This window comes from Podarcis bocagei (genome assembly GCF_964188305.1).
Source record: "Podarcis bocagei genome assembly, chromosome: 2".
In the NCBI taxonomy this organism is placed as follows: Eukaryota; Metazoa; Chordata; class Lepidosauria; order Squamata; family Lacertidae; genus Podarcis; species Podarcis bocagei.
In genome coordinates, this window is record NC_138126.1 from 54482174 (window position 1) to 54492137 (window position 9964).

A 9964-nucleotide genomic window follows, 5' to 3' on the forward strand; every position below is an offset into this window, starting at 1 on the left:
AACATCTATCTTTTGATGATATTTACGTAATACATGGATAAATGGTTGTTGTGTTTTATCCACTTCTTCGCCACACAAACTGTAACAATATTATGATTATCTATTTAATAGTTACTTGTTACCTAAAAGTCTCCAAGCAATTTACATGTAAAAAGATAGACATAAATATAATATACCATATACAACATAAAAAAGCACACATCGTCCCCATAACAGCAATAGGAAACTTTCACAACACACTAACAATGATACAAACTCCACTCTTTTGTCTTTCAAAAGCCTGGGAAGGTAGTAAGCAGCCCAAGCTCTGAAGAGCATTTCACAGACAAGACCACAATGGAAAAGACCCTCTCCCTTGTCATCACCCTCCAAGCCTCATTCAGAGGAGCAGCAGAGTCTCAAATGCCAATCTAAGGATCTGGATAGATTCATATTGGAAGAGGCATCCCATAAGATACTGGGGTCCTGAGCTATCCAGGACTTTGAACTGGGCTCAAAAGAACAGGGGCAGCCTGTGTAACGGGAACAGAATTGGTGATCTATTTGTCTCAAACCTGTCAACAGCTGGGCAGCTGCTTTCCACATTAATTAAAGTTCCCAATCTGTTTTCAAAGGCAGCTGGGTAAAGTGCATTGCCATAGTTCAGTACTGAGGTTTCCAGAGCATAGGTTAGAGTAGCCAAGTTATCCCAGTCCAGAGAGGGTTGTAGTTGGGCCACCAACTGCTGAAAAGCACTCTGTACTACTGATGCCATCTCTGCCTCACGTGACAGTAGTGGATCCAGAAGAATATGGTGTCACCCAAAAATATCTCAAAATGACTTAAAGAACTCAGGAGAAGCAGAAATGTTAAAGGGTGTCCCTTTGCTATATAAACCCATCAAAATACCAATTCAAGCATGTTCTGAGTAACAACATTTTATTCTCAGCCTCACTTGATGGGCAAGGAAAGACGATAAAGTAAACTGGTGGCAAAATAGCATTCAATCAAATGGAGACTATTCTGGTAATAAAAACAACAATATCTACTCATTACATGCTTCTTTGCAAGTTGTGTCGAAAGAAAATTGAGTTGGTGTATTATAATTGAAAAAATGATGGACTAGCAAGGAAGTCACTGCATACTTGTGACTGCTTTAAAATATGCTCCTCAATCAGTTCTTATATTTCAGCATTAAAATTGCAATAGACTTCTGTGATTTCACAAACTAGCAACTTCACTTTATTATCAACTGAAAAAATATGGAACAGATACACCAGTCCTGCTACATTTTCATTTGAAAAGACTACGAAGAAGATATAAGCATTGCCAGAGCAAAAACATACTGGCCACTTTAAAGGGAAAACTCATGTTTCCCCCCCTCTTTAAAATATTCTATTACATATAAATGCACATATTATAAAACACTTTTATACATTTATCCCTTTTATTATAAAAATTAAATATAAAGAGAATAGAGGTATAAATGGCATGTTTGAATTTCTATAAGAATGAATTTCAAGTCCTTTTGAGTTTTATTTTCTCTGTTTTTTAGTTTTTCTATTTTTACAGTTGTAGAGATAATGAAAATACATTAAGAAAACTTAGTTTGGACTAAAATTATGAAACTGTTAGTGAAAGTAAAATTCAGCTGCAAAGCTGAAAAATGCATTTGTCAATAAAAGCGACAAAGGTATATAGTGTTTCATGTTCATTCTACATATGAATGGAGGCCTTCTCAGCATCTTAAATTGCTAAGGAAAACAAAAATATTTCTCTCAACAGATACTGCCAGTAGAGTTGTCCGAGGAAATAATGCACCATATCTGTTCTCAACAGTGTTGGTACATATTGAACACCAGCACTTCCCTTCATATCAAAAGCTGGTAATTAAAATCAAAAAGTATCAAGAGGAAAGACCATATCTTAATAAAGAAAAATGTTATTTTACAATATCCAACTGATTTCAGTGGGAAGGACATTAAAGTATGCGTGCTTCAGTTTTTTACTCCAAAGTAATACAATTAAGTTAACAGAACATGCTCCCCATGAAGAGATTATAAGTTTGTAGTATAATCAAGCATGTAGCATAAAAATGAATGTCTATAGTTTATCCTTAAATTTAGTATTTCCAAAATATCCTCAACCTGATGCCATTACTCCGCAGAGTAGCTTCTGACAGCTCTTGGTCCCCATGGGTTGTTGCAGTATATAGACCCCCCCCCCCGTCTACTTATAAATATATTTGCATTCATGTTAAATTAGTGGCCCATAAAAGTAAGTATTAAAACTCCATTAACTTTAATTAACCTTATGTTTGACGTACATATATTTAAAAAGGAAATTAACATGACATTAGTTACCGTAATAGTATGGAGCTGAAATTTACTATACTAACTCAAGGCATTCCTGGCTCTGGATACAACTTTACTCGTAGCCATTATATACTTTTGCTTCTGATTTCCAATGAAATAAATGCTTATTTGATTTATCAAGACTTTAAAAACACCTAACACTTTGAAACTGCAAGTTTTCATTTAAATTCAATCAACAGAAAAGCAATAGATCATAAATAGCTTGGAATTATTTACCCGATGCAATGAATTCTGATATAATAAGCATTTCCCTAGATGTTAGGTGACCTATTAACTTATTTTAGTTGTATTTTGACATTCAGCCTACTCAACTAGCCTGAAATTAGATTCGTTTTATCTCTTGCTTTCGTAATTGTATGGCAGAAGCATACATTGAAGACGGTTTGGACATTCCCTCCCCCTCCCCCCCCCAGTATCTACTGATACAGGTTGTATTCTTTTGGCTAAAAAAGTTGTAGCAAGTTTTGCATGTATGCCTTCCTTAGAATATTGAAAGGTTTATATAATATAATAGCAGTGTGTCTTGTCTCCCATCATTAGATCACTACAGTGCCACAAGATATTATTACCTCATCTTTTGGCTTCTTAAATCATGACTACAACTGACCTTGTCTTTCCAAAATGAATTCTGTCACAATAATGACTTTTTCATTGTCATTCTTCAAGCAGTCATTGCCAGGTCAAGAAGCCACAACTGAATTAATGCTTATTAATCAGGCTCAGAATTACTCTCACCATACTAGGGATTCTAAAATTCAACCAGATATGCCTATGTGACTGAGGAATAACTAACTATAGCAATATCATTGGTGCTTGCCTAAAATTCACCAGAAGGCCCAGAACTCAAATTCACATTTTGCCTTCAACTTGCATTTTCATAATGCATTATGCAGACAAGAGCCAGAAAATTATACCACTTATTAAATTCAATAACTGAACAAAAAAATAACTCCAAGGAAAAAATATTAAATGAGCATTTGAATTAAATATTTAATTCAATATTTAAGAGATTTTTTCCATGAAGAATTATGTTTTAGAGTATATATGATGGCATACAAATTTTAGCTCCAGAGGGGCTTTAATATTACTATACTAAGAATTTACTATGTGCAACTTGTCAGTGTTTACATGTATAGGGTCAAGCATGTATCACTATTACCCATTGCTTGTTAAGCGTGCCTGTTAAATTCTCCTAGATTATAACAATTACAGATTGAGGAACCTACTAACATTACAAGAGACAACGCTCTCAGTTCAGCTGACTATCTCTTCTGTAAATCTCCACAGGGTTCAAATTATTGGCTTCAATTAAAATGTTGCGTCAACAAACCATGCCATTTATCAGATTTAAAGAATGCAAAATATTGACCCTAACCTTGATCTTATTGGATGTGAACACCAATCCTCCTTTCTGCAAATGGTGCTTGTACCAATTTTATGCCATCTGAGTTTTCTGTCTCTAAATGAATGAATCAAATAAAATCTAAAAAGTCTTATCTATTTACCATACGAAAATATTCACAAGCTTTAATGATCACACCTTCAAACCATTTTAATTCTCTAATATTATTAATGTTCATAACTGAATAATTATCATTACTAAAATAGCCTGGAAAAAAAGTATTTTGCTTTTCTATGATTTTGAAGGATTCCTCTAAACAAACAAGGTCTGCTAAGACATAAAATGATTTAAATGCTGATCTGTGTTAAAATAGTCATCTATCTGGAAGACGTATCTCAAAAAATATTGTGAAGCTATTGGCTTATCATTCCGTTCTGAAATACAATGACCTTTTGCTACCAATTCGACTCAAAGGAACAAAAATAGGTTCATATTTCAGAATTGTTTTGTGCAATTCGTAGTGCTTTGAATCTGGGTGCTAGGTTGTCATCCTGTTTCAGTGTAAATGCATAGCCCTCTTCAACACAAGTTCCAGTGAAGTGAACTGAGGTGATGTTGCAGAGAGCATCGAGAGCAGAGCCTAAGAACATGTCTGTACTAGTTGTTTATAGTGTGTCAGTTCCAATTTAAGATGTCTTTAACTTGCATCTAATCTGCTATCTTTGTGCATACAACATCAAATGATCATTGGAGATGTCATGTGTTTCAATGATCTCTGCTAAAAATGACTGAACTGAAAAGAGGCCTATGTGTATTACTTTAGTAAAAACCTATTTATTGGTCACTGTGACCATTGCCTGTGGGAGGAGTCTATAGTACACCCTCCTCATTATTCTCTCTCTCATAGACCCCTCCTTCTCATATACCCTCCTTGAGTTCAAAAGGTAATATTTACATTACAATCATTGTCTACACATTATGCTTATTTTGGTAAATGAACCCCTGATAATCTTCTGTTTTGCTGTACAACAGAATCCTCATAAAGTATGAAAAATTAAATTAAAACAGGAAAGTTCAAATGGAGAATTGCAAAAACCAAATCTGTCCCAGGCATTTCATGGACAGGCTAGAATAGAGTCTACCACCACAATATAATTTTCTAATGAGCCTTTAAAATTTCTCTCTTACGTACTTTGAGTCTCCTTCCTTTCTCTTTCCATTCCAGAATAATCCCACATTTGCTGATACTGTTTCAATATGGAAGGATCAGATCAACAGCTACCATGCATTGTAAGCTCTGCAAATTAATATTGTATCCGTAAAATAAGGCCCATTTTAATTCTCCTATAATATAACACTTAAAATGTTATCATCACCCAGCACTAGTTTTTACTAAAATCTACACCCAAGAAAGCAAAATGGGTTAAGGCCACAACCTAAAATATTATTAACATTATTTTTGAAATTATAGATGTCATAATAGACAACTGATGTAACATCTCTTGTAATTTTATATTATTTATAATTGTAATTGGATGTTAATTCAGCTCACCATTCAACCTTTCTGAAGACTATATATCATTTTTGTAAACTAATTTAGCTTTGTCAATAAGAAAATGAGTCATCTCCTGTTAGCCTAGGTGCGCTAACAAGATCAAGAATGAATTGCTTACCATTTGTGAAAACTACCAGTTTAAAATAATTTATTGAAAAATAGGTTCAAAATGTAACGAGAATGCCCAATGCATTCATACCTCTTTCAATTAGAACTTAAAATTCATTCTCCGAAAGCCATATCTACAGCACGCACACACACATAGGGGGACGATCATGCAGTTTTCTGTCCATTTAAATCCCATTGTGTCTTTTATTCTTAAATGTAGGAATGTACACATTTATGTACATATTAGGTTGACTTTTTTACTTGAAATTTAGCACTACAGGACAGGCAGTCCCTGCAAGGAATGAGTAATTTTAAGGGGATGGGGCATATACTTCAGAACCCATTATTGTCCTATTTTGATGATCAATCAAGTGGAAGAATGTGATGACATCATCTGCTTTAAGATTAGTAATTCATTGCCTCTAGCTATCAGAAGCCACCCAATAAGAATAAAAGAAAGCCAGGGGAAAAGGTTCTGTTCTTATTAACTTTATGGTAAAGATTTCTTTCAGATCTTTTGTCTTTTTCCGGTCTTTGAAGACATACCATGGTCTTATTCAAAATTTTCAATGAATATCTCATTGAAGTTTATTATGCAGTTGCAGATATTTGTTTTGTATGTCATTTCAATCCAAAGGCAAGTTACTTCGCTGTCTATGATAAAATCAGCAATAGATTTATTTGCCAAAAACTAATCTTCTAAACTGTTTTGGTTGTAATCCCATCAACAGTATGCTTGAATCCAGAAGTCAGTATTATTTAAGCACCAATCTGAGCTCAGGATCATATTTTCACTCACATATGAGCTCTGTACTGGAAATAAGCCTTATAAAATTAATGAGCTATTAGCACGATCAATCTACAGTTAAGCAGTTTTAAGATCCATTAATTAAAAGTATGCCTTCCTAAATCTCTGCCACTGAAATAAGTGGAATTCAAAAGTGCTCAACTCTGGCTAGATCAATATTGGTCTCTAGACAGCTATATACTCTCATATAAAATGGTCCCAAACCATATTGCAATTGACTCTTGCAACAGCAAAATTTAAAGATATATTTCCCTAAAGAAAACTGATCTGTGCATGGAAAAGAAGTTTGTCATATTGTATCTGGTAGCTATTTCTGGACATAAATTGCATAGATTGTATGCCCGCAATCTATTCCTGACCTGGTTTCCTTTAAAGTTTGCTTGCATCTTATGAGGATGTTTAAATAAATTTCACTGCAGCAGAGCAAATATGTAAAGTGAACAGAAATTATAGCTTCTTAACTACAATATGAACTGGTTTATAAATGCTTTATATATTTATTTTATCATTCAGAATTCTAATTCTGCATCAAACTTCAACCATGTTGGTTTGAAACATCTCAATTATTTGAAAAAGTTATTTTTAAATTTCACATCATCCTATTTAAGCCTTCATTGGTGAAGATGACATGGACTGCTGTAATGAAAAATTATCAGAAAAGATTGGAATAAAGGTCTCTGTACTCCCTATAACATTTGTTACGTTGGTAATATATGTGATGCTTCACCTATTGGCAATACAATCCTATACATGTCTACTGAGAGGCAAATTCCACTGTCCTTTCACTGTTGAAATTGAAATTAGTTGCTTATTTCAATTAGACATTACATAAAAGCAAAGGTTGTTAATGTAAGTTCTAAATTTGACTGTTTTTATTCAATTCTATTTGAAATTTCCATTTATTTTGGAAGACTGGCAACATCAATGGGAAAAAATAATGAATATATTCCACTGAATGAAAGAAGCACATACCACTCCATTTACAAATGCAATGCAACATCCATTATTGTTTCACTGATAATTTCTGAATCAACGCATAAAACGTTTTAACATTCCTGACATTCCATTTAAGAAAAATATTAATGCCACTGGTAATTACATTTTCATTGACTTCTTATCTCATTCTTCTGTCCCAAATTCAAACAGAAATAATGTGGAGCTGTCTGAATCATTGCCAGATGTTTATAATGATTTATTGACTAGGTTCATTAAAATGCATTTATCAACTCATTCGAATATAAATTTAATGGTTCCAGTTGACGCTGCCATTTTATTAATGTTGCTTTTATCTGCCCAGACTGGCTACTTCAACAGAACAGAAAGGTTTCAATCTAAATGTTTTTAAAAATGCTTTATTTAGTTGCAATGCACTGCAATTCTTTGCATGTTTGAACTCTCACTGAATTTAATTAGATAGGTAGCCCCAACTAAGCATGGGACTATTGAATAAATGCAGCCTATACGAAAAGGGGGAAATGCAGTACATCAGTTCCGCTGAGGGGCTTGTATGTTTATGTCCAGAGAGTTCTGCAATTCAGTAATCTACAGGTAAATTTAGGTTAGGCTGGAGATCAGTACCTTAAAGAACTCTGCCTCTAGGGATAAGTTGGGAACAAGAATGACTCTGCTGACATTAGGTAAATGCCTGCTCAGTGACCTTCATTACCAAAGCTCTTGGCTTTCAGGAGCATCTCAAGCATTCTGTGTCACTGCTGATACCACTGTGCAGAAGAAGGCAACATGACAGGGTGCAAATGAGAAGCAAACACAAAGTGGCCAACAATCAGCACAGAGAAAAGGCAAATCTTTGGGCACAGCTGGCAACACAATATTGTCTCAGTGTGTGTCTGATAATTTTTTTATACTAGGGCAAGCACAAGAATATAAGAGTTTTGCATGCTAAGAAAACCTAATTTTGTTTAAACTTAAGACATAGTCATCAAAATGGTATTTGATGAAGGGTTATGCCAGATCCAATTATATTTTGAAAAGGCTGGCTCCATCTATAGTACGATTCCATAGGTTCTACTCCAGAGTGTGCGCCATTCAGTTCCATAGGGCTTACTATCTGGACAATGTGTATAGGATTGCAGACATGGTTTACAACAGTCTTACTACGCTTTAACAGCCTGCACTTGGGTACCTGTGCATATTATCCACCTTCTTCACATTATATAGCCTCTTGTATTAATCAGGCTTTTCCATCTGCTCAAACTATACAAATGTGAATGTTTCGTGCAAGATTTTTTTTTAAAAACACACACACAACCTCAAACATCGTTTTGTTGCTGTTTCAGAAAGCTCTATGTACACAGTATCAAACTGTGCCAGTAGACACCAATGGTTATTTCACCACACACATTTCCACAACGTGGAATTGTGGCATCTAGTTCAGTTTACATCATTAAGTTCAGAACTGTGAGATGCTGAGATAGTCTTTGCACACTAAAGCACAGCACAGTGTATCTGTCCAGGACAGGTAGATTCCACAGGTAGAAAGACGGCGACCTAGATAAAACAAAAATATGGATGGGCAGCAAAACGCTTGCTTCCGTTTGGACGAAAGTGTCCACAGCTGCGCGCCTGGGTTTACCTGCCCATCCTTTCGAGGCGCCAAAGACGCGCACCATCAACGCAAACCAAATCATTAGTATTCTCCACCCCCTCTGTGGAAAATTAGAAACGGTGTGGATGGGGAGGGGGCAATGCAAAATAGTGACCACGGCAGAACCACCCTTTCCAAAACATGGTCCAGAGCACACTAAACAGAGGATTCCAGATCAGAATCACCATTTGGCGCTCGATCCAGCCCCCCTGGTTCCTCTCATTCTACCCTGACCACTGACATCCCAGGCTGGACCCTCATCTCCCCAAGCCTCCGAGCAACTCCCATAGCGGTCCCTTCGGCTCCGTGTCCTCCTTTCCTTGTCGCCTTGTCCCGCTAGCAGCGTTTCCCTTTGGCTCTTCGGAGCCTCCCCCCTCCTCCCTTGCCCGCCAAAGAGCCTTTCTTCTTCGCTGTCTTGCTTCAGACAACCTCCCGCTTTGCCCCTTCTTCTTCTTCTTCTTCTTCTTCTGCTGCTGCTGCTGCTTCTCCCCCAGCCTCGCGTTCCTCCTGGCGCCCGACCTACCTGCTGGAGCCGAGGGGCCGCGCTCGCTGCCTCCACACGCGCTCCGTCCGAGCCAGCCCGCGCTGCTCTCCCCGCGCGGTGTGAATGCTCATTTAAAGCTCGGCGCCCGCTGCTCAGTGGCTGCTGCTCCGCTGTAGTCTCCCGGCTCTGGCTTCTTCCTTTCTCCCCTCACAACACAAAGGCGCTCGCGAGCCCGCTCCGAGGAGCCCGGCGAAGCGGCCCCGCCCCCGCCAGAAGAGACCCGCACCTGCCGCCGGGCGGCTCCGTACCCCCCACTCCGCCTCTCCCGCCAAAGTAGCCAAAGCCCGCCCCGCGCCGGGGTAAAGTTAAGGCGCAGCCGAGCCCGCCGCGTCCAGCCGCCGAGAGAGAGCTGGGCGGCGCTAGCGGTGCTGGTGGTGCTGCTGACCCTGGTCGGGGAGGCGGCGTGGAAAGCCTGGCACGCGGCGCTTGGCTGAGGACTTGCCCCGGCCGCCCCTCCTCTTTCTGAGGCAGCTTCCTGTGCAGCCAGGCGACGCCAATGACAAGGAGTGTTTTAGGCGGGAGAGAAGGTTGGCCATGAGTCAACCTGAGGGAAGGGACTCCTAGGCCATTTTGCGCCCTCAAAAAAAAAAAAAAAAAAAACTTTGGCCAGAAAGTTTCTCCATGCTCTCCAGCTAGGGCAGCTCACCT

General features: G+C 38.0%; 1 protein-coding gene across 2 annotated transcripts in view; it reads right to left on the reverse strand.

Annotated features, from left to right (window-relative positions):
- SLC6A1 (solute carrier family 6 member 1) overlaps nt 1-9744 on the reverse strand; it is a 77319-nt gene extending 67575 nt beyond the window's left edge. Inside the window, exon 1 of one of the 2 annotated variants that reach the window (XM_081176713.1) lies at nt 9296-9744. The gene's annotated coding sequence lies outside the window, so the exon portion shown is untranslated. Of the gene's footprint in view, nt 1-3729; nt 3752-9295 lie in introns of those variants that run through there. The other variant, XM_081176714.1, reaches the window with a different exon arrangement.
- Nucleotides 9745-9964: the final 220 nt, after the last annotated feature.